Source organism: Haliotis rubra, unplaced genomic scaffold, assembly GCF_003918875.1.
Source record: "Haliotis rubra isolate DU_JTF1 unplaced genomic scaffold, ASM391887v1 Scf879, whole genome shotgun sequence".
Lineage (NCBI taxonomy): Eukaryota > Metazoa > Mollusca > Gastropoda > Lepetellida > Haliotidae > Haliotis > Haliotis rubra.
Window position 1 is genome coordinate 269,805 of NW_025767611.1, and position 24,214 is coordinate 294,018.

The following is a 24,214-nucleotide window of genomic DNA, read 5'->3' on the forward strand; positions in this document are numbered from 1 at the left end:
TTGTTTGTGGCTTTATCCTCAAAGGGGGTTGAAGTAGCGTAAAATTATTGTCCTCCTGAGAGGGTACGTAAGTGCTTAAAACTTTCAAAGTAAAACGTACCAGGTATTTAAACGCAGTATTTTTGTTCTTTTAAATTTCGGCTAAATTATTCTACAATCGCCAGCGGCTGACGGGATGGTGTATATCCTGCTAAGATCCATGCAAGTAGCAAAAGTAATGTAAGTCCCCATGGTTCCTAGTATGGTGATCTACCTTCAGCTGTTGGCGATCTATAGCCCGTGTTTTATATTGTACTGTCAGCTTTAATTACACCGTTTTAGCTTTACATGCTAGTTTTATGTTCACATCTGTGATACTCTCGTATTTTTACTGTCCATCGTCGACAGGTTTACTCTTCACAATGTTTTCATTTTTGTATTGTATAAATTGTTTTCGTCACGATATGGCTGAGATATTGCCGATGTGAAGTTAAATATTAACTCACTCACTCACTCACTCGATCTATCAACGGCATTTCATACAGCTATGATGTTCAAGAGACTGGAACCAGAGTACAGGAATCATCGGTACTGCTCTCTCGTGAATTACGTTTTTCTCCCTTAACAGTACATTACCCTGATTTTCGGTGAATACGTTATTCGATTCTCCGAACTAAGTGAATCCTTTTTCATACTGTAATCGACTCGAGTTGATACGTTATTAAAGGACACTCTGGTGCGAATCATCATCTATCCATGGGTGGTCAGGATTCTAATCCCTGAATGTTGATTTGCCTTTTCATTTCCCTACCCAACATGGGTTGGTCTTGGATGGAGATGTTTGATGTCTGTGTCACTGTGACCCTAACTGATATGAACTTTATTCACTGCATAGAAACTTTGTATAGACTGCCTTTCTAACATGTATACAAAGAGAATTTTGCTCGCGTGTTTCACTTGATTCACTTCCTGGTCGCCTTGACATAGATTGTTGTACAGACAGGTAGCTGTAAGCTGTTGGTTTAGGAGGTGAGTAGGAATATAGTTGTGCTGTCATCCCTTGTGTGTATGTAAGTGGAAGAACCCCATGTGAACCTCACATATTAGTATCGACGGTAAATCCTATGTCATGATGAAATCATGTTACTATCGTAAAATATTATTTTCCAATGAGCACACATCGTTACCCGTGCTGTCCCATATTGTGTTTTATGAACTAGACTAAATCTCAGTCTTAGCCAGGGTGATCCAGACAGATGTCAGGAAGGATGGTTCGGTTCCTACTGTCAGAAACGTGAGTATAAAATAATGATTATCAATAATAGCATGACCATGTGTCACAAATATTGGTCTTCAGCAACCTATTCTTGTCGTAAGAGGTGACTTACGGGATCGGGTGGTCAGGCTCGCTGACTTGATTGACATATGTCATCGTATGCCATTTGCGTAGATTGATGCGCATGATGTTGATAACTGGATTATCTGGGTGAGTGAGTTTAGTTTTACGCCGCACTCAGCAATATTCCAGCTTTATGGCGGCGGTCTGTAAATAATCGAGTCTGGACCAGACAATCCAGTGATCAACAGCATGAGCATCGATCTGCGCAATTGGGAACCAATGACATGTGTCAACCAAGTCAGCGAGCCTGACCACCCGATCCCGTTAGTCGCCTCTTACGACAAGCATGTGTTACTGAAGATCAGTTAACCCCCTAATGTGTACATCAGGTTACACAGTATGCACTTCTTCCTATCACCATTCCACATAAACTTGGCTATCTTAAGCATTGTGTTATGGAATAGTACCCTTGCGTTTCTGTTTCTCTGTTGCCCTCTGTTTCTAAAGGCATATGAATCAGAATTTCTGCTTGGGTTGGCAAAATCAAAACAAGGTAATCTGGCCAAGAAGTTTAAGTTATCCTTCACATACATCCATGATATAATATCGTTCAATAACCATCAAATCGCCAACTACCTTTCACCGATTTACCCACCTAAACTTGGAATTAAGGAGACAATTGAGACCGCCTAAACTGTTTCATATTTAGATCTATGCAAACAGATTCAGAGTGACAAAAATACTCTCCACTAGGCTGTGTGTCAAGGGGATGATTTCAACTTTCCAAAAGTCAACTTCCCTTTCACGTAGAGCAGTATTCCAACAGCTCCAGCCTTTGGTGTTTACATTTCACAACTTTTAAGGTACAATCGAACGTACTTTTTGTATCAGTATTTCAAAGACTGACTGACTGACTGAGTTTGGTTTTACGCCGCTTTTAGCAATATTCCAGCAACATCACGACGGGGGACACCAGAAATGGGCTTCACACACTGTACCCATGTGGGGATTCGAACCCGGGTCTTCGGCGTGACGAGCCAACGCTTTAACCATTAGGCTACCCCTCCGCCCCCCAGTATTTCAAAGAGCGTCATGCCACCCTTGCTCAGAAGTTGTTTGATCAATGGTACAACATGCAAGGCCTCAGTAAAGCTTTCAAGAATTTTCATGGTAGACATTCCCGAATTATTTCAGGTAAACAAATGACTACAATTAGCATGTGTTTATGACGGGTGCCGCCGGTGGGGCAGGATACGCTCACCCTTCCGCGAACACCTGGTATCATAACTATTTTACAGTGATTCATGCTCTGTCATTGTATCGCAAGGTGACAATCACTGGATTGTCTGGTGCAGACCCGATTTGTTTACAAAGATCATTATGCAGCTGTGATACTACTGAAACAAATGTACTACCAATCAATAGTTTAGACTCACTAGTGTAAATGTAACCACGTCCTTCAGTCAATTTGTTCCAAACTCTTCCATACTGATGGAAGTTGCTGTTTACACATATATGGGTGTATTGTAAAACGCATTCGTAACGTTGCAAAGATTATAAGAGTTCAATAAATGATGAAACTCAGTGACAGTTGGATAATTCTTAACAAAACTTTACACCAAAACGCAACTGTTTACATGCGCGATATTTGTACATGCTTTTCAGCAATTTGATGTATGATACTTGTGCAATTCATCTGCACTACTTTTGCAGTCCCCCCTTCCGCCCCAGTAAGTGGTGACATTCATCTTCGATGTAACCATATCTATATATTCATATTATATAGGGAGTGCTTTCGGTGAGTATAAACTTTTGATGGGTAGTATATCTGTTCATGATATAGCCACAATTATACAATCGATTCAGCTTTTGGCAGAGATTGCTCATGAATGTGGAAATCGTTTTGTCGCTTCTAGTTACAAATGATCCAGGGGATTGTGGCGCGCTGGCTTATGCTGTTGTCATTGATCTCGATTACCAGACAATAGCTCTATTTTCACAGCTGAGTCAAATGACATATTAACAGCAATTAGATATATTTAAACACTCAAAATATATACAACATATCACTTTTTCAGATTCTCTTTCCTGCCTCCCGGCTGTTATAAATTATCTTGTAAACATCCACTTTTAATCGGAATCATATAATGATCTTGCTAATGGCCAATACGACATTGCCCTCTGTTGGCTACCCAGCCACGTTGGCATTTCTGGTAACACAATGGCCGATTTTGCTGCTAAGGCAGCACTCAACAAATCTATGACATCACTTCTTATTCCACATTCAGATTATACAGCTGTGATAAGACCATATATCCGATATCTAATGCAAAAGATGTGGGACACTTAAGTAGGTGTTAATAAATGACATCTAATGATACCAACAATTGGTTACACCTACTTGGGTTGTCAGTCCAGATTTGGTCATCATGCGACGATGTCGCATTGGCCATACAAGATATACACATAGTTTGTCATATGGTATAAAATACGATCTGGAGTATCCAGACATGTATGTGTTCATAAGTTGTTTTTGTCTTAAGCTAGAGTGGAGTGCAGTGATTCAAAAACGTGTGGCGCCTGTGTTTTGGGAGACATATGCTTAACTGTGATCCTTCTATTCAGCTGAATGAATTCTTTCGAGGTGATTTTGGCAGTCACCATTTGTTACTTGTGGTACTTTCCGCACACGCATGGTGAAGACAGAATTACCTTTTATCACATCAGTAATTTGGCACCCAAAAATAACTGTAACCCCCTTTGAGGATACAGCCACTAACAATCTCACTTATCAACTTAAACTTCCAACCATAACCAAATACATCTATTTACAATACATATTAATAAAAAAATCGATTAGTTCAATTTCTTTTTGAAATTCAATAATAAACTGATAAGTAATATTACTAAAAAGAAAGAAAGATCCTTAACTGTTTTTTGCACTGACATATTTACCCCTTGTGATGGACAGTCAAGCAGGACATGCTTGGCCGGAATACTTTCATCACAAGGGATCCTCACCTTTTAGTAAATACTCGTGTGTATATCTTGAATGCCCAATACGACAATGTTGTATAAAGTCCTCCTCAAATCTTAACTGACAACCCAAGTACGTAAAACCAATATAAGGTTTTATTTCATGTAATTTATTATTACCTATTTGGGTGTCCATCTTCTTCTGCATCAGATCACGGATGTACGATGGAACGAGAAGTGGTGTCACAGACTTATTCTTGTTGAGTGCTGCCTTAGCAGCAAAATCGGCCATTGTGTCACCAGAAATGCAAACGTGGCTGGGTAACCAACAGAGAACGATGTCGTATTCGCCATTAGCAAAATCGTTATATAATTCAATAATTTCAATGAAAAGTAGATGTTTACAAGATAAGTTTATAATAGCCTGAAGGTACAAAAGCGAGTCCAAAAAGATTATATACTGTCTATATTTAGGGTGTTTTTTTAATATATTTAAGCGATGTTAATTTGCCTCGGCTGGAAAAATAGAGCTATCGTTTGATAATCTAGAAGATATTATTCTGGATCCAATGACAGTTTAAAAGATATCAAATGGTGACGGTTTAAGAGTTGATGAGCATTTAAAAACAGCATACAGCAAATTTTACACGTTATGAAAATGAGAACGGTTTACTTAGTGTGTTGTCCATTATATTTTCATTCCTCACTATTCGATAGAATTCCATTAATATAAAAAAAGAACTTGGTATTATACAAATTAACAAATGAATGGAAATTATAAAAAAAAAACGTCGTTGTGGAATAGGCCTCGTGTCAGATTTCACTCGTGGTAAGTCCGTGTGTGATAAGTCGTCTGTGCTGTGTGGTGAGTGGGTTTTCGAATCCCAAAGGGGACTCAATCAACCCCAAAAGTACTGTAATTTGCATTCTTTCATAAAGTGTAGTCCCATACATAACATATGTTATATTTAAGTGCAGTTGAAATTTATCACAAAAACAGATCGAAAAACACATTTCTGTATTATTTACATGATGACTATATTTGAAAACGTTAAATGATACTCCACGTTGATTGGTGGTTTTCTGAAGATTGTGACAAACAGTGCCTATGCCTTAACAATACTGACATATGTGACAAGATCACTGTTCTAGTGGTTGTTTCCCTGGGTATTATGGAACCGACTGCCAAATAGGTATGGTATGGAAATAGTTAGCATTTACGTGAAATTTGACAAAGGATCGCACATGCGTTTTAGGCTTGCACGAGTTTGTGAGTTAAGCAATTTATGTTTGTAAAATATGCCACTAAGCTGAATATTGTTTTCGTGCCTTGTGTTCGCAGCATGCCCAGATGGTTCCCATGGTATCAACTGTGCCTCACAATGTCGAAACTGCCTCAGTGATGTCAGCTGTAACAGGACAAATGGAGTCTGTCCTGGAGGATGTGCAGCAGGGTGGATGGATGACGACAAAAAGCCATGTATGCAGCGTGAGTAACTGAATCCTGTCCCCCGGCTCGGTGGATAAAACCTAACACGGGACGCATAAAAACCCATATGCCCTTCATCACTAGGGCTCTGACGGGTAGCAAAAGTTGGATTCGAGTATCCGGGGGATAAAACCCCATCCGGACTCGAGTCCCCGAAAATTATAGTATAAATTTTAGTGAGAGCTATGTGCGTGTCTTTGGACATGGTACGATATAACCACGATTCGGTGATTTGTCAAACTTTTTTGGGTTGTACCCCGGAAAAAAAATCCCTGCGTCAACGTGGTTTGCTTTTTGACAGGATTGTGGGGAGAATCGGCCACACTGACTGTTTTGTGTTTGATGTTAAGACGTTTTCTCATTGAGCTTGTTGCGCTCCCTGCAGAACTCAGCATAATGGCGCAAAGGCGACACTTGGCTTTGTGTTTTTAAGGGTCAAGATCAAAATGGACCAATACGTTCGACCTTTTCTCATCCGTGACTGCACACGTGGTCACGTTTAATTCAGAGTTATCTCCCTTTGTCGGGTACTCAAGTCCTGCCGTACCCAACCCATTGCCGGGTACTCGAGTATTCTTCAGAGCCCTATTCATCACAATGCAACAACGTATACTATGATGTCAGGCACAAACCTTTCATGCAAATTGTGTGAATGCTACCGAAAAGAAGTCACTGTTTACTCTCTTGTTCCTAATAGTAACAGTAATAGTCAGCTTATATGTAGCTCATATCCAGGCAAATTACCTGCTCACGGCGCTACGTACATTAAATAACTATCCCCGATCACAGGACACCATCGTACATTGATCAAACAAGGTTAATTTATGATGGGTGACGGTTTATCTTCTATATGAATCGTTTGTGTTTTGTAGATTATTCTCACATTTGTCTGATTCAGTGATCCTCACAGAGGAAAGATTCAACTAGGGAGTACCTTATTTGTTGCTGTGGCCACAGTGATTGGCGCAATCATTTACATCAAACGGTAATATTATGTGCACCTTTCATTGATACAACCACATGTTTTAATACCTTTAATTACAGCTCTATGCTGCCGCACCTGTCATATATTATACAGTCCTTGCCACGCACTGCTCCTTCACATTGTGTAATATAATTGTGCATACAACAATTAGCTCCGTATTTTAGTAGAGTCGTCAGTGCTTTACTTATAGGAGAATGTCCGAAATCTCGGGATTATTTTCGAAAATAATGGCTTGGTTGAGAACTTTCTCCTACTTAAAACAAAGTTTGATCAAGTGAATACTTCAAACAAGTATATTCACGTGCATCATGATGTGAACGACGTTGGACACAGTGGTGCTGTTAGTATGAGTGTGTATGATTCCGACATCGATGTGTTTGTTACACAACATAGTTTCAAAGACACTTTGTAGATCGACGTTAAGTTAGATGTAAAGATGTTATTAAATATTGATTCTGATTTAAATGGACTTCCAAACTGTGATGTACACACATGTGAGTTGACTGATGTCGAAGGTTTTTCCTCGGGTTTTGATACTGATCTGTACAAAGCGGGACAAGATACCTCAGGAATACCTCAATATTCACAGAACACTGAAAACAGGAGTATGTGGGCATTTCACATGTGTCAAGAGTGGGTGAAAAACTGCGTAAAAGATTCAGAAGAAATAATATGGTTTTAAACCCTGACATTGTGTCACTGGCTCAGAAAGAAATGGAACTAAGTTAAACCTTGATTTGTTTTCATAACCGAGGTCAGAAATCAGAAATACATCGAGAATATATCTCAACCAAACAGAAGCAGTGGAAAGTGACATACTTACTATTAATGCTATTTGTGATACATTTTATGACATAATTTATTTATGAATTGATACAATATAACTAAATATCTTTCATTAAGCGGACGCAGAACCCCAAAATCATCTGTTTCCATAAGCGACAATGCATTAATTCGTCCCTTCTTTGCAGAGGACATCCGCAGAGATGGAAGCTCGTGTTGATGGCGCCATTCAGAGAAATATAGTACAATTGCGTGCCCGGCTGTGTCGACAGTATCAGAAACGCCACCATCGACAACAACTGCTTCAGCCTTGACCAGTACCAATGAGAGTGATTACGGCACTGCTTCGAGAAATGAACGCGATTTTAAACTGTTTCTGAGGGACGGCGTTGTTCCGTCGCTAACATTCTGTGTTTGAGGATAAACTTTGTCATGCATGATTTAATCTCATATTATATGATGCAGGAGATAGTTCAGAATATGAGACACATTTCCTGTTGTCAGTTCTCTAGAGCAATTGTCACAAAAGGGATTTGTGAAAATCATGATGTATTTTGGGAGGGTCACCGCTCTTCTTTTACTATGGGAGGATAACCATTCGAAGACTAAGGGGCGATTTGATATTCATTCTTAAACTATTGTAGTGTGAGCAAAATGATTGAACGTATCCAAATGTCAACAACGTTCACTTAACTTATCGCTTCTGTTTGTAGATGAGTTGGCTCATGTACTAGAGCCTATTCTGGTAGAAATGTATCATGGTACTTATAAATGTGAGAAAATCAGGCTGAACGTTCAAACACCCACAGGGAATGCGAATTATGCAGTACATGGGGTCTTTGTAGTGGGCACATACGTTTTAAATTGTTGACCTCAACACAATCATACATATTTGGTGCCTCAGTCTCTCATAATGGAAGGAAAGGGACATTATCTATTATTCACGGTATTTTGTTCGTCAGATTGCTGAAATAACTGGAGAGGATTAAAGAACAAGACGTCAGAGGAACACTATGTGACACTTGACGAGTGAAAGTACATACGTACAGAAAGGACATACAAACATATCGACAATGCAACGCCTTACGATTACACAGTTGATTGTGTACAGGATGAAACAGAAACATGCGTGTGAACCTTTGACACTACACATTGTCATGTTTATGTATCAGCGTGAACTTAACTCACTGAGATGCCACACTACAGGCACAATCAGTCGGCCTGTCTTAGGTAGATTAGATTTGAAGATATTTGTAAACAAATGTCGAAAGTGTTTCTTTTTCGTTTGAAGATCTACATTTTTTCTCTGATTCTGACGAGCTTGTGACACAAAGTAAGTATTATGTCTATAATGAAAGAAGTCCATTGATATGGATTGACACAGCATATCTCATCTGACACGTACATGCTGTAACATTTGACTGCTCCAATGTTTTCGCCGTTTCAGACACGAAATCCACGTATCCGTCAAAAATAATAACGATGATACTCTTCTGTGACCATGAGTTTGTCTTGAATTTGTATATCAGTTTGGTCAATATTATGCCATTTCCATCCTGTATTTTGTGAAAACATGATACTGACTCTGTTTTATTTCTGTTGTTTCATTGTAAGACGTTTCGTTGCATTAAAGTATTGGGCACTAATGTGAAGTTTTGAGTTGATGGGATGCAATTATGGACTCGGATTCTGAAGGATCAGTATTTTTCTGGAGTTTAAGTCGTCAGTCATGTAAGGCACAATATTTCTGCATACACAAACGTCGAGGCCTTTCATTTAAAAAAACAAAACAAGGACCAATGGCTTGATTGAGAAGGCAATATTGAATGTTGAGTTATTCTCCTTGAAAGCTAAACTAAAAATCGGGGCTCTTGTGGTTACATGTAAGTACATTCCGACAATATCGGTATTAGAGAAACGGTCTCTCTCTCTCTCTCTCTCTCTCTCTCTCTCTCTCTCTCTCTCTCTCTCTCTCTCTCTCTCTCTCACTTTCAATCTCTGTCTCTCATGCTTGTCGTAAGAGGCGACTAACAGGATCGGGCGGTCAGGCAACCAGTTACAGTTATTCATTTCCTCTCAGTTCCATTTCACTTGACACCAGAGGCCGAAAACCTTAAAATCTAAGATATAAATAAAGTCCAGCAACCAGCCATATCATCATGTCTGATAGTTCTTCAGGAAATATCATCTATGAATTCCTGACAATATTTTCAATCGAGTTGTACGTGAAAATCGAGTGTTACACATAGCATTAATACAGGGAGTATATGAAACACATTCCCCATTTACAACAATGTATTGTTTCTGCGCGTCGACGTTCAATGATCTCTTATGTGCACACATATGTTCCGTTTCTAGTTTGTCAATATCCCATATTTCACTACCATGTAATAGGAATGGTTCACACACCCATAGGAAAACCTGAATTGCAAGTAATAAATATTTTTCTTGAATATAACGCCCAAATGCCATATATTAAACCTACCTGCTTTAACGATATATGGGGCTGTTTTGTGATAAGTCCGTGCGACTTGTAATGACAAGTGAGCCAGAAGTGTTTGAAGATGAGTATGTAGGTGTGTACTTGAATGACTCTGAGAGTAAAATTCTTTGTAGCCTACTACCTTTGGCCAAATAATGCAGACTGTTTTTTCTCTGGCTGTGAACGTTTATAGTTAATTAACCTATAAACAAAACAAATATTGTACTTGGGATTACAACTTATCAGTAGAGATTGTGGTACCTTTGGGAGTTTAGGACCATGTGGGATATCGAACAAATACTGTCAGGTTGAGGCACTTAATCGCCATTACACCAGGTCAGCAACCCAACCCAATACATCATCGAGGCTTCCATTGAAATCAGAGTCTGACAAATTCCTGCTTTCTCTACGTCCATACGGGTTGAAGACATTTGGTTCCTGATCCTTCAACCTCCAATCTGCTGATCTATGGAACTCTCTTTCCGTCACTTTAGATGCGCTACTTCCCTTCAAATCTGGCATAACGACCCATCTGTATAATAATCATCATCTGACAATTCTCCATCTTTTATTTCTATGCACTTAGAGTATGCCCTATTTGCTACTATATTTAGTAATACTGACTGAGTTTAGTTTTATGCCGCCTTTAGCAATATTCCAGCAATATCACGGCGGGGGACACCAGAAATAGGCTTGACACATTGTGCCCATGTGGGGAATCGAACCCGGGTCTTCGGCGTGACGAGCAAACGCTTTAACCACTAGGCTACCCCACCGCCCATATTTAGTTATAGGAGTAACATACAGTCTAGATCGTACACTCTCTGACAAGTGTGAATTGGCACGGCTCCAATGCCTTTCCGAAAATTATCAAGTGCATTATATATTACATTTGGGCTTACACCTTCTCTTGGGAGCTATTCACACTTGTCAGAGGAGTAAACGAAGTACACGAAAATGTCAATACATAGGCCTTTCTGTATGCCAACAATGTGCTGGTATTTCGATGTGCAATCTTACGGTAAGGTATACTAAAGACACAAAAGAGGAAGTGTGGCAACAATACACGTTAAATACAACAGTATAACTGATTTTTTTACTGTGCAGATCTTCCTGAAACATCGCACTGTAAAGGCTGTGAACAAAGAACGAACCATTTCAAGCGTAATTGTAAGGCCATTTGCGCCTTACATAAGTCGTATATAAAACATCCAACGGCTGCCTATTAAAGAGTAGATGTTATTCCGATTTGTGTTCAGTCAATTCGCGTGTCACGTCCAGCGATGACAACAGAACTCATAGAAGTTCCTGTGAACTTTAACGATTTGAAAGTAGAATGTTTACAACTGGTAATTATAATGTAATAGATTCACGATAAAAGATAAACGTGAAGCCTCGACACTGTTATTACAACCAGTTGATTCACCGTTGTGATATGTTTCATATTACATCTGACCTAACTGAAAGTCTGCTTTTCTGTGAGCAGATTCCTTTTATGTGTTACAGTATTATCCACACGTTTCAATCTTTAGGGTTAAGTTAGAATGTATGCAGACCCGTCAGTAATATAACAACTACTGAGTACGTTCATCTTTTGATGTTTGCACGATATAGAGTCACACAATAGTGACATGTGACTCTTGATTACTATGTGTTAGCATTGGTATATATGATAAGTGTAGCAGTAGTAGTTCTCGAAATTAGTGGGTGAGTGAGTGAGTTTAGTTTTACGTAGTTTTTAGCGACAAACCCAGCAATATCACGGGACACCAGAAATGGGCTTCACACATTGTGCCCATGTGGCGAATCCAACCCAGGTCTTCGGCGTGACAAGCTAACGCTTTAACCACTAGGCTACCCCAATTTCACCTCACCTTTTAGAATTTAACTAATAGCAATATTTGGTGTTGCAACAGTAATATCTGTAACAATAGCGGACGCAGTCGGTGTAGTAGTATATAGTAAGCCCGATGCAAAAAGAAGCTGACGATTTTGAGGATAAAATGTCGTTAAATTGGCAGGAGTGTTGGACGTTTGCAACAACGGAAAAGAACACCACCTGACACTTTTAACGGGCGTAGTTTAAGATCCTCAATGTCAATTTTACGTCTTATTGTGGCCATTAAGCAACGGCTCCCTCTACGGAGTAGCGGAAGTAGTAAAATGACTTCCCTCATATGTATGGATTGATGTTGGTGACAACTGTGTAGCCAATCGTGAAGGGTTAGATTCCCTTAAAACGATATATGCGACGGAGCATAATATTTTACATACGAAGTGTCCGTTTTTCTAAAATGTGGAAACCGCGACAATGGTTGAGGCTTACTTTTAACGTTTCTGATGATGCTAGTTTTTCAAGATATTATTTTACGGCAGATAAAAGGTGAAATGAATTGTTTTACATGCTATTGTTATCAGTTAAATACAATCTTTTGAAAGTTTAGTCCTGTTGAAGTTCCTGCTGTGGGTCTTAAAAAAAGCTTGTGTATTAATAGGCTTTATGTTTTGAACATCATATGTGTACAGACCTATGACTATGAGTACACTATCGCACCTTTGCTTAACCTGACACAGACTCCAAAGACCAAAGAAGTTGCATCACGCATGTGTGTTTGTTATCTAACGACGCACTCAAAATTCCAACTGCGTGGTGGCGGTCTGTAAATAACCTATTCTGGGCAGACAGTCCAGTGTTCAACAGCATGAGCATCGATCTACGCAACTGGGATACGGTGACATGTGTCAATCAAGTCAGCAAGTCTAACTATTAGTTAGTCGCCCAAAACAAACATGTGTTGCTGAAGACCAATTCTAAACCGGATCTTCGCGGATTTGCAGCATCCATACTTTGTAAGACTGGCGTGTAACCTTTATATGCTTACCTAATCCTAATCAATCAACCAGGTATATTTTAGAAAGTCGCTTGAGCTAACTATCCTGCAACCACCAGACGTTGCGACGTATGCGTACAGTGTGTGTGTGTGTGTGTGTGTGTGTGTGGTCTTCCACACAGAACTACAACCATTCAAATCTATATCAAGCATAGCTGTGCCCAAAGAGTTTGTATCTCAAATCTATTCATATGTTTTATATTCCTGTATGCCCTGTTGCAATGGAAGTTTTGAAACCAGAGTACGACAGGTAGAATTCTAAAACATCATATGTATCAATTGTATAGAAAAATTGTATATACTTTCCTGCTGACAGGTATACAAGGATATTTTGGCCCCGTGTTTCTCACTTGATTCATTTCCTGGTCGCCTGGACATATATTTCAGTACAGACAGGTAGCTGTGAGCTGTTGGTGTAAGGGGTGAGCAGAGCTTTGTTCTAATTCGTTGTGTGTGCATAAGTGGAAGAACCTCATCGGCTGTAGATCCTTCATGTGATAATATCATGTTATTATCCTATTGTTTAAATAATACTTAATAGTGAGCACACGTTATTTCCAGTGGGTTTTTTTCCAAACAGTGATTGTTTTTAATCAAGATTAAATCTTAGCCTGTGGAAAGTCTTCTTTGAAATGATATGTTTTGGACATTTGTGGTGCAATTTAGTTTCAAAAGCTTATTTGTAAGCAAACTATGTTTCCCCCCTGATAATGTGCACTACCTAATGTCCATCCTTTAACGTGCCCAGGCGAATGTAACTTGCATTCTATAAGCAGGATCTGATAATATATTGTTCAACATGAGGTTTATTGACAATGGGTTTGACGTCGTGCCAAAGGTTTTTGCACTACGTTATCTGGTGTGATGTGGTGTGTGGATGTTGAGTAGTGTTTTTTTGTGTTTTTGCGTTTTTAGTGAAGGTGGTATGTGTGTGTGTGTGCGTGCGTGCGTGTGTGTGTGTGTGCGTGTGTGTGTGTGCGTGCGTGCGTGCTTTAGGAGGTGGAGTGTCGAATGAATGTCAATGCATAGATTGGTTTTTGAATGTGCATGGTTTTGTTTCTGTATCTCCTGTTACAATGACAAATACGCAGCCATGATCAGGAAAAAAAGCAAAAGTGAATTTTAGAACTAGAAATGTACAGATCTATGACAGTTGACAAGCAAACGTTTGCAAATAGCATTCATGTCAGTGGCAGACACAATGTTTCGACCATCTTTTTCCTATCTGCTTTACTCAATTTACTTCCCGGGCGCCTGTATATGTATTGCTGTCTATTGCACTGAACAACAGTGAGCTGCAAATGTGAGAGGTTCGTCGAGACAGGGTGTTTTTCATTGTGCTCTGTATATGTATGGCTGGTTGACAAGTCATTACGTGATTAATACCAATGAATTGGTGCTAGATCCAACGTGTGATAATGTCCTTTCATTTTCTCATTACCTTCAGATTTTACTAGATGATGACCATGCATTGTGACCTAAGCTTTTCTACACTGTCATTTATGAAAAGGTCAATGAAAAGATTCCTTTAAATCAAATGCAATATGGATCTTTCAAAAGTACAGTTTCTCATCTGCTGTTTACAGGAAACTACCGTAACTGTGTCTGCCCATAGAGTTTCTTTTCATTACAGGACATGTCCATTTCGGGACCGCTTGGTTTGTGAATGTCTGCGTTGCTATATACACCAACACATAAAGGTGTTACAGTGGAGTGCATACTTTGTTTGAGGAAATAAAGAAACCGTGAATCATTGGATAGTTGTGGACCACGAGACTGTAGGTGTTAAAAGTAAACGTTATGTTTTAAAGGTAACTTATTTAATACTAAGTCCTTCCATTAAACAAACACATGAAATAACTAGTCTTATTCGGGAAAACACGGGCGCATACTGTTTGATGTGTGAAGATTACGGTTGTCTCGTACAAGATTGGTCTCTTAGCATGCCCTCTTCATTGGTCATTTTCCAGCTGTGTCGAATCTCGGATATGTCGAAGTATATACATGTACGTACGTACCTTCAAACTGGTATAACAATATTTGCTGTAATGGGTTTTTTAAACTACTGATAGGAATACATTCTTTCTCGAGGGTATATGAATACACGGAGTAGTATGCACAATAGCGGTACGAGATCAAGTCCAACAAAAGCCTCTGTAAAGCTTCATTTATGAAATAAAGATTTTGTCAGGCCCTTATCTCTCTCCGCTATTGTATATACCACTGTTTGAACCGGCCGCGCCACACCTGGCCTTGACGCCGTGCTAAGTTAGCAGTTGTGACACGGCACCCATTAAACTCCCTTCCCGGGATCGACTTGCAGTTCCATGGGCCATGTCAGCGGGCTGCGCTTGTATATGCGTTCGAATCCGCGGGCTACCTGGGACGAGTCTTTCGCAGTTAAGGGCTCGGCTTCTTTGTAGTGGCTGGCCACGTCCACGGCAGTTAGGGCATACTTGTACCTCTTGTCGTGGTGTAGGAACAGGAGGTCGGCCTGGTGGAGGCTATTGGGTACGGCAATTCCGAACTTTCTTGTGGGCACGTAGCGTGGTGCCGGTAAATAGATCTGCCACAGGGCTTGTTTTTCAAACCACGCTTTGGCCTCCTCTGGGGACACTCTCGCCATTTTGGCAAGTTTATGTATGGCGCTCGCTCCTTTCCAGTACCCACATTTGCTGTAGTAAATAGCTTCAAACTTTCTCTCTTTCCGTGACATCGTATACATACGGCTATGAACCGTACGTAGTTAGCTATATCTACATAGAGTTTATCGATTTTATCCACGGCCCACCCGGAACCCCTGTGCGTGAAGCGTTCCAAATATTCCCGTATTTGCTGAAGACTGGTATCGATGGACTCGTCTATAGTCTGGACATGAGTCACGACTTACCCTGGAAGTAAGGCTGAACGTTTTCAATGGCACCGTCCGTCTGCTGTTTATCGAGTAACATTTTTGTCGTAATTTGAAACTTTAAACTTCCCAAATCGTTCAGTTCCTCATTAATTTTGTCAGCGATCAGTGGCTTGACGTCGCCGATGTCTGTGTTCTTATCTACATGCATGTGCCAGCCTCTCAGGTAGTTACCTACAGCACGTTCAGTGCGCACAAACTGTAGATCGACGACTCTGTGCTGATGCAACAGTTCGACGAGCTCGGGCTTCCTCATACGGGAATAACCCGCCAACCCCAGCTCTCTGGCTTCTTGTTTGAGTTGTTTCACCGTGGGAGGGGTTTGTATCCCTAGTAAGCTAAACAGCTGGGGTTTCCTCAATCGAGAGTACCCCACTACGCCTCGTTTTCTCGCAATATGCTTGAGCTCTCGGACAGTAGTCATTGTTATACCAAGATGTATACAATCTCTAATTGGGTGTTCGGTACCGAGTAAAAAATGAAGCGCACATACTCACCATACTCTAGTCTCCCGCCCAGCGCTATATTCAGAATAACCGTATCGATTCTGGGCTCAGGATAGCTTTCCCGTTTTATTATTTCCAGATCGTTGGGGATACCCGTATATATATTAACTGATTCAGTCAATACTTGTTCTCTGAAGACATCCAGCTTTGTAGCAACAATCATTTGAAAGTTGATGTGCCCCAATTCGTTTATTTCCTCTTCGAGTTTACTAATGATCAGAGGTCTAATGTCATCAATACTACATTTACCTGGAAACATCAACCAGCTTCTCAGGCCAAACCTCGGGGGTGGAATTCGAATGAATTGAATAGCAGTCCTAGGTGTACACAGTCTTTAATTGGGTCACTCGCTAGGGAAGGGAGGTAACTCCTCATATCCTGAGAAGGCGCCTACGTTCGTTTATGTTGTCCTTTTTCCACTATGGCGCAGTGCGCATCTTTAGGTAGATCAATAGATGGCTTGCACGAATCTCCCATTGTCTATATTAAGCTGCGCGTCCATAATCACGTGTAGATATAATTTCAACTTGTCCGCGGGTTGAGCCTTCTTGGCTATTTGGATGAATATCCCCTCGCTGCAGTTGTCGATACGATGTCTGCTGCCGTGCAATTGATCGTCGTCCGTGGATCGCATGTTCAATCATAGCGCGTACTTCATGGTCAGGTATTCACCGATCTGCACGGAGCTTAGATCCAGGTCTTTGATGACGTGTTGGGTCTGGTCGGTAGCTTTGTTATCTAATCCCACTGCTAGTGTGCCCTCAATACCGGCGCTGAACAGCTGGTTGGGCACGCCCTCGATGGTCCCTTCCACCTTCGTGATCTCGGGGTTGAAAAGCTTCTCGCTGTCCCTTCGGAAGGGCTCGTAATCCTCCACCGACACGATCAGGATGCCTTTCATCAATTGCGCTGGCACATTTAGGTTGATATTTCGAAGTGTGCCGCTCTTATCCTGTATGATCGCTCTAGGCCGCAGTATGCGGTCGTACAGTATGGCCACCTTCCCTGAGTACTGGTTTCGAACCTGCCTGGCCAGCTCCAGGCAAGTGACCATGTCGAACTCCAGAGAGATGTTGTCGATGGCATAACTGGCCTCATCACCGTTCGGCGTACGCACGACTTTGCTGCAGTCATTGAACGTGAGCTCGTATGCAAGCTTATCACCCAGCGCGGCCTGGTAAAACGGTGCATGCCCAGTGAGCAACTCGAAGTCGAGCGGCATGCAGAACCTGTTCCTGTAGGCTTCGGCGATGGCCTTTTCACCTGCCAAGACCTTGTCAAGCTGGTTTGCTGTGAAGCCGTAGCCCACACGCAACCCGGTCGACTTGTTGATACCTTGGAAGATGTCGTTGACGAGTTCTCCCTCGCTTTTCGAGAGGTCACCAGCAGTAAAACACGTCGCTGTCGTCGATGCTCAGCACCTCGTTGCCGCTGATCTTGATGGTAGTTTTCTTGATAATGGCCCGACCTACGTTCCGCACGAGCTCGTGTTTGTCATTGTCAGAGGTTTATATTAAACGCCAGTCGATGCACGATGAGGTTGTTCTCGCCGAGGTTGGGGAATCGAACCAGCAGCATCTTTCTTGCTAGGATTGTTGGTGATGGTCACCGACTGGCGCACAGCTCTAATGCCTAGAGGCTCCCTTGATCTCCCGAAAGGGTCTAGCTTCCTACCATATGACATTGTTATATACATTAAATATATAAGTTTAACATAATTAAATGTGGCTGATGATTACGATGATATATGGGATAATAGTGCCCACTCGTTCGGAGAGGAGGAAATACCGTTCTCACAAAGAAACCAACTCCTGAAGCAGGCCGATGACGAATACTACAACGAGTTGAAGCGTAAACACAAAGTCGTGCCGATGGGATGAGAATATTCCAAGTTCACAATCGACGAGAACGGCACGCTGCGATTGAAGGCTCACCCGGAGATCAATCTTGTGAACAAACGCACGAGAGAACTGCTTGCCCTGTCGACACTCATCAGTCACCATGGTGGGCAACTGATCCGCGATGCACTAAACTTCATAGATTATCGACCCAAGCTTCCCCTGAAGGCCGTCCAAGATCTGCAAGCAGCCAGGACCGAACTCAACGATGAGCCACAACGTGCCATCGATGAATTGTTGGCCACCTATCATAACAAACCCTTACCCGGGCTCGAATTTACCGTTCGTGAAAAGACCAAACTCGGTGAAACGGAGGACGAGTCTCTGAAAGCCCCCATCGAGGAACGAATACGCAATTTGGAAGACGAGAGACGGACCCGGCTGGAAACGGCGTCCTCCTTCCGAGAAGAGCTTCGATCCCAGATCAGCCGCGTGCGGGAAACGATCGATCGAGTCCTCTACCAGGACACCAGGCTAGCTGACAGGATCCGAATCCTCTTCCGAGAGCAAGGGATCACCATCGCCAGCATTCTGACAGCATTGGGTTTCGTCATATCAACCCTGGTCGTATCACTAAGTGGGGGTACCACCACACCCCCAACACCCCCCAGTGGTGGCGACGTCAGAGACTAGGTGAGAAGACACCTGAAATCCCTCGGGGAGGCGCTGGCTAAACTCGCGGGTAAGGCTGCCGAAGCGCTTCCAGGAATCTTGGGTAGCATCGTCTTGTGGCTGATGATTGTGCTGGCTAAAACTGTCACGTGGCTCTGACAAAACCTGTGGGTAGCCATCGTTGCCGTGGCGGGGCTGGTGTACATCGCGGCTAAGGAATTTTTAACCAAATGAGACCCAAGCCGACCGCGATCCCCCCTACCACCAGCGCTGTTCTATGGCTGATATGCTGTGGTGGTGTGGGTTGAACCCTGGGCTTCGGGGGTGACACCACTATACCCGTTTCACCCATGGGAGGTGGGACGTGACTCACGTTGATGCCTGCATTGAAACCCAAATTCTAGTCGGCCGTGGCTATGACTATTTCGTTTCCACCACTTTTTTTACTCTCAGTTGCATATCACTCGGAGCCATGTACAGACACACGTCGAACACGTTGTCGACTTTCGACCAGGCATATTCCAACACGTCTTGGTAGCGTCGGATAGCACTCGGTAGATCAACTGGAGCATTGATAGCATCCTTAACGTTAACAACGAACTGTTTCTGAGCGTCGTAAGCAGTCCCCTTACCGAGGATGTTGGAAAGCACTTGCCACTATCGCTTTTCCTGGCAGTGCCCACACGCATGTTCGAACGATCGGATACCCAACCAATGGTTCGGTCCCGCAAACACCAATCTGTCTTCGGGTCTAGTTCGAATTCATTGCAAAGGCATTCGTAGGCCCGTCCATCGTACGGGGCTCCGAAGTGCAATCCGGCCACGTCGACCAAGATCTTCATGTGCGTGAAGTCTATGTCCATCTTAGGGTAAAACACTCCCGGGGTGTACATTTTAAAAGTATTATATTATGGTACATATACTCTAATATGTTCGTGACACTTCAAGGGATAACGGGCGGTGAGGCCATTCAGCTGCTGCACACGATCGATAACACTTCGGGTCACCTCGAAGTCGCACTCTGCGATATCACCTACCTGCCGCGGTGGACCAACATCAGCGATGGCAACAACAAGCTGTTCGTCAGTGGCGTCTGCAATCACATAACTGGCGGCTACTACAGCGGTATCTCGTTAAGCGATGAAGTCTTCGAGCCCGTGGGAGCAGAAATCAAGATAAACGACTCAAACGGCACGGTCTTGTTTAGGAACAACCGAGTAAAGGCCTTTGAGGCCCTGCCGACCATTGGCGAGGACACTCGGGCTGCCACTGGACGAGATAAAACCCACAATGGCGGTCACAGGTAGAGAGTTACCCGACCTAGTCCCGTATCACGAGCTGTGCATTCATCTCGGCCAACTGAGCACGACGGACAACATTCAAGGGGGCAACCCTTCCACGGTGTTGAGAGCCGTACCGGTGAAGACGGAGAAGTACAACGATGGCAGAACCGAGTCGTTTTCACCACGGCAGTACAAGAGGTTAACTCGGGGCACTATCCCGGAGTAAGATATAAAGCATAATCCTGTTAATATAGGATACCTCAGCATAATGCTGCACATAAGATGACTAGCGCACAAGGGCACGGAAGGGTGAAGAGATGCGTCAATGTAGGGATCTCCGACCTCGGGGACACACGCTGGTTCAACGACTCCGCAGTAGAGGGCATAGATAGATGGTCGGTATACCCATCGTTCGGGGGCAAACTGTTTGATTTAGAAGACGTTGAGAGCACGACCGTTGCTTGAAACAAGCCATATACGCTCGTCTTTACCGATGACGACAAGTGGGTGTTGTTACCCTCTCGAGTGGATTGGTTTCTCAACATTAGTCTCGGCTCCCCCTACGTGTTCACGGAGAATAAAGACAACTACCTAAACAAAGTCGTGAACAACGGAACCCTGCTCGTGTCTTACGTCCCGGCGCAGAGGCATAGTGTAATCATCAGCCAACTCTCGAGTATGGCAGCCCACATGCTATTGAGTAAGCCCGGGGCGCAAATCGTGGCATTGCAGGTGGTGTCTGAATTCGAAGGCGTGGTCAACATCCTGAGGAGTCTACCAGCAAACTCCAGGCTGGTCATCCGAGTCTACCTAGGTGAACCACAGCTCGAAGTTGAAGTCGTTAGGGGGATCAAACTCCGGTGGGTGAAACGACACCAGTATAAGGTTTGCACTGTTTACATGCAGGTGGGTGTCGGCTCCCACACCAGTCTGCAGGGGGTCACCGTGACCGTTGAAGACACGATATCACTCACCAAGATATTCCTACCCGATAACATACACCTCATGGGGTTGAAGTGCACCCCTGAGAAGTTATCAGAAAAACAGTTGGAAACTGTCTTGTGATAGTAATATAGCAATGACCAGTCATCGGCCCAACATCACGCTTAACGACCTAGGGGACACGGAGGGGTTCGATCTGCCTGGCGAGGAAGACACCTTGTATGTCCTACACTTGAAAGACAAGGTGTATAAGCGGGCGGGAATGTCCGATCATCGACCCAACATCACACTCAGGGACCTAGGAGACACAGAGGGACTCGATCAGCCCGGCGTGAACGGCACCTCGTACCTCCTGCGTTTAAGAGGCGACGTGTACGTGCGGATGCCTCTGGCAGACGACTTTAGAGAGCCCAAATGGTTGATCAACATGACCCTCACACAAAGATAGGTATGTGTCCGAAATTAGGAACAACGGTATCTTGCTTGGGGCTTTCATTCCGGGGCCTGGTATAAGTGCTCAGCTAACACCGGATCACACGACCAACATGTTAGTTTCAGGCTGGAAGGACGAGTTAAGGTTTGACGTCCCCGATTCCTAATTGGGTCTTATGACTGTGAAACCAGGCTCAACACTCGCCATAGAAGTCCATCTCGGGATAAACCCTTATAGTACAGAACTAAAACTTTTACCCAGGGTGACAATACACTTGAGTCTCCTGGCCAGTAACCGACGTTAACGTATCGTCATACCACCGGACCCCTCAACGGGTTATATAGACCCCTTAGTAAGCCCCAATGGGGTTCATGTGGGCGCAGAGTTACCTATTAGCCTCTCACCTATTTCCCTACACAGGGATCGAAACCTTATAAGCCTCAAATACATAGTACAAGGATTAAATAGCACACAATTAAAATATATTTCATAGAATATATTATATACACAGGATGGGGCTGTACCCAGTCGTAGAGGAAGTAGCCACGACACTGGAAACTGTAGACAAGTTCCGCTTTAGGCAGTTATGCGACATAAAACGTCAACTAGAACAAGACCGCGACAGACGGGCAGTGTTATGCAAGAAGTACCATAGAGCTTTCAATGCCGATACTGCCCTTATGACAACCAGCATGGGACTAGGGGTGGTAGGTGTCGGTTTGTTGGCCACCATCGTAGCCGCATCCATAGTACTGGGCATTGAAATAACAGCTGGGGTGTCAGGGCTGATGGGGTTGGTGTTTAAGTTTGCATCCTGCAGACTGCAGCATAAAGCGCGGAAGCACGACGAGATCAGGGTTCTAGCTGAAGCAAACCTGAACACGGTAAGCGACCATATCTCCACGGCACTCACTGACAGTAAAGTCTCCGAGGAGGAGTTTCGTTTGGTCCTCTCTGAACTCTCAAAATATCACAGAATGAAACAAGAGATTCGGTCCAAGTCTCGTAAGACTGCCGTCAGCGAAACCGAGAAAAAAAGTACATAGAACAATGGGTACAACAGGCCCAACAAGCTTTCATCACGAAGACCAAAGAGCTCATAGGCGATTCACATTAAACTGTTTGGTCGAGGTGAACATGATATAGGGCGATCACAATAGTGTCACATGATCAGGAAAGTGTTGGTTCGCGGTCATAGTGACCAGGAAGTTAACTGGGGGATCAAACAGTGGTATACACACTAGCGGAGAGAGATAAGGGCCTGACAAAATCCTTATTTCATGAATAAAGCTTTACAGAGTCTTTTCTTGGAACTCATCTCGTACACTTGCTGCATGTTGTTAATAAATACTAAGGGGAATACGTTCCTCCTCTATGCAATGCCATATGAATACACGGTTACTGTTAGTCAGTACCATTCAACTGTGCTTTGAAAGCGCATTCATATCACCCAGAGACATTTATTCATAAACAGGCGAACAACAGCTTTAACTGCATTGCATGCTTTTGACGACGTACGTTCATCATACCCGGATAGGTTATTCACTGGTTTCGACCTTATATATCCTTATACTCTGGTTTAGGTTCGTTCCCGCCGCCGTCTTTAGAATGTCTTTAGAATGTCGTCACCAAAGCATCTGACCATTGGCGATGGAAGTGGTAGCTTCGTGGTTAAAACATAAGGTTTTCAATCCGAGGAAATGTGTTCGAGTCGTCACATGGGTTCAGTATGTGAAACTTGTGTCTGGGATCAGTCTCTGTGATAATGCTTGTGAATGTCTAATGCAGCTTTAAACCTTACATGCATATATGAACGTTTCAAATGTGGACGTCATTATTCAACACTCTGGGTTATAGCTAACATGTTTAAAAGGATCAATGTCCCTTAACAATATCCACAGGACATTCGTATTTTGAGTTGTATGTCGGAGTATTAACGCCTATATAGCTACAACGGCTCCATTGGAATGTTGAGTTTTGTCACTGTTTACTGACATATTGTTGACTTTTTTCCAGAAAGCCTACAATGTTAATGTAATGAGATATATGATAAGAGCAGACTTTAAAGGACACCCTGGTGCGAATCATTATATAATACATGCATGGTCAGGACTGTTAACGCTTTATGTTACTTTGTCTTTTCAGTTAGGTACCCAACATGGGTTGGTCTTGGATGGGACTGTTGGTGGTCTGTGTCACCGTGACCCTCATTGGTAGGAACTTTATTCACTTAAATACTTATTAATATCTGCTACATAGTTTCCTGAAGGATTAATAAAACTCATGGAAACAAATTATACCTGTAATATATGATTTAAAATAACTTATAATTAAATATAAATTCCAGTATAAAAGAGTAATGATCAGTGTTATTATCCAATAGTAGGTAATGTTTAAACAGATGCAGAATGTCACTGTGCCAGTGCAGCTGCCTGTGCCGTGTTCCCCTCTACTCCCTGTAGTCAGGTCGGCGATCCAGACAGATGTCAGGAAGGATGGTTCGGTTCCTACTGTCAGAAACTTGAGTATGAGGTAATGATTATCAATAATAGCTGGGACCATATGTCACAAATATTTGTCTTCAACAACCTATGCTTGTCGTAAGAGGTGACTTACGGGATCGGGTGGTCAGGCTCGCTGATTTGGGTGACACATGTCATCGTATTCCTATTTGCGTAGATTGATGCGCATGATGTTGATAACTG

At 42.7% G+C, this 24,214-nt stretch overlaps 2 long non-coding RNA genes across 2 annotated transcripts; both read left to right on the plus strand.

Annotated features, from left to right (window-relative positions):
• Window positions 1-937: 937 nt before the first annotated feature.
• LOC124263308 lies at window positions 938-24,030 on the plus strand. The gene is made up of 3 exons (XR_006894809.1): window positions 938-1,008; window positions 23,655-23,722; window positions 23,911-24,030. It is a non-coding gene; the product is annotated as an uncharacterized LOC124263308 (long non-coding RNA).
• LOC124263307 lies at window positions 4,560-8,044 on the plus strand. Its single transcript, XR_006894808.1, has 3 exons — window positions 4,560-5,783; window positions 6,682-6,768; window positions 7,740-8,044. It is a non-coding gene; the product is annotated as an uncharacterized LOC124263307 (long non-coding RNA).
• Window positions 24,031-24,214: the final 184 nt, after the last annotated feature.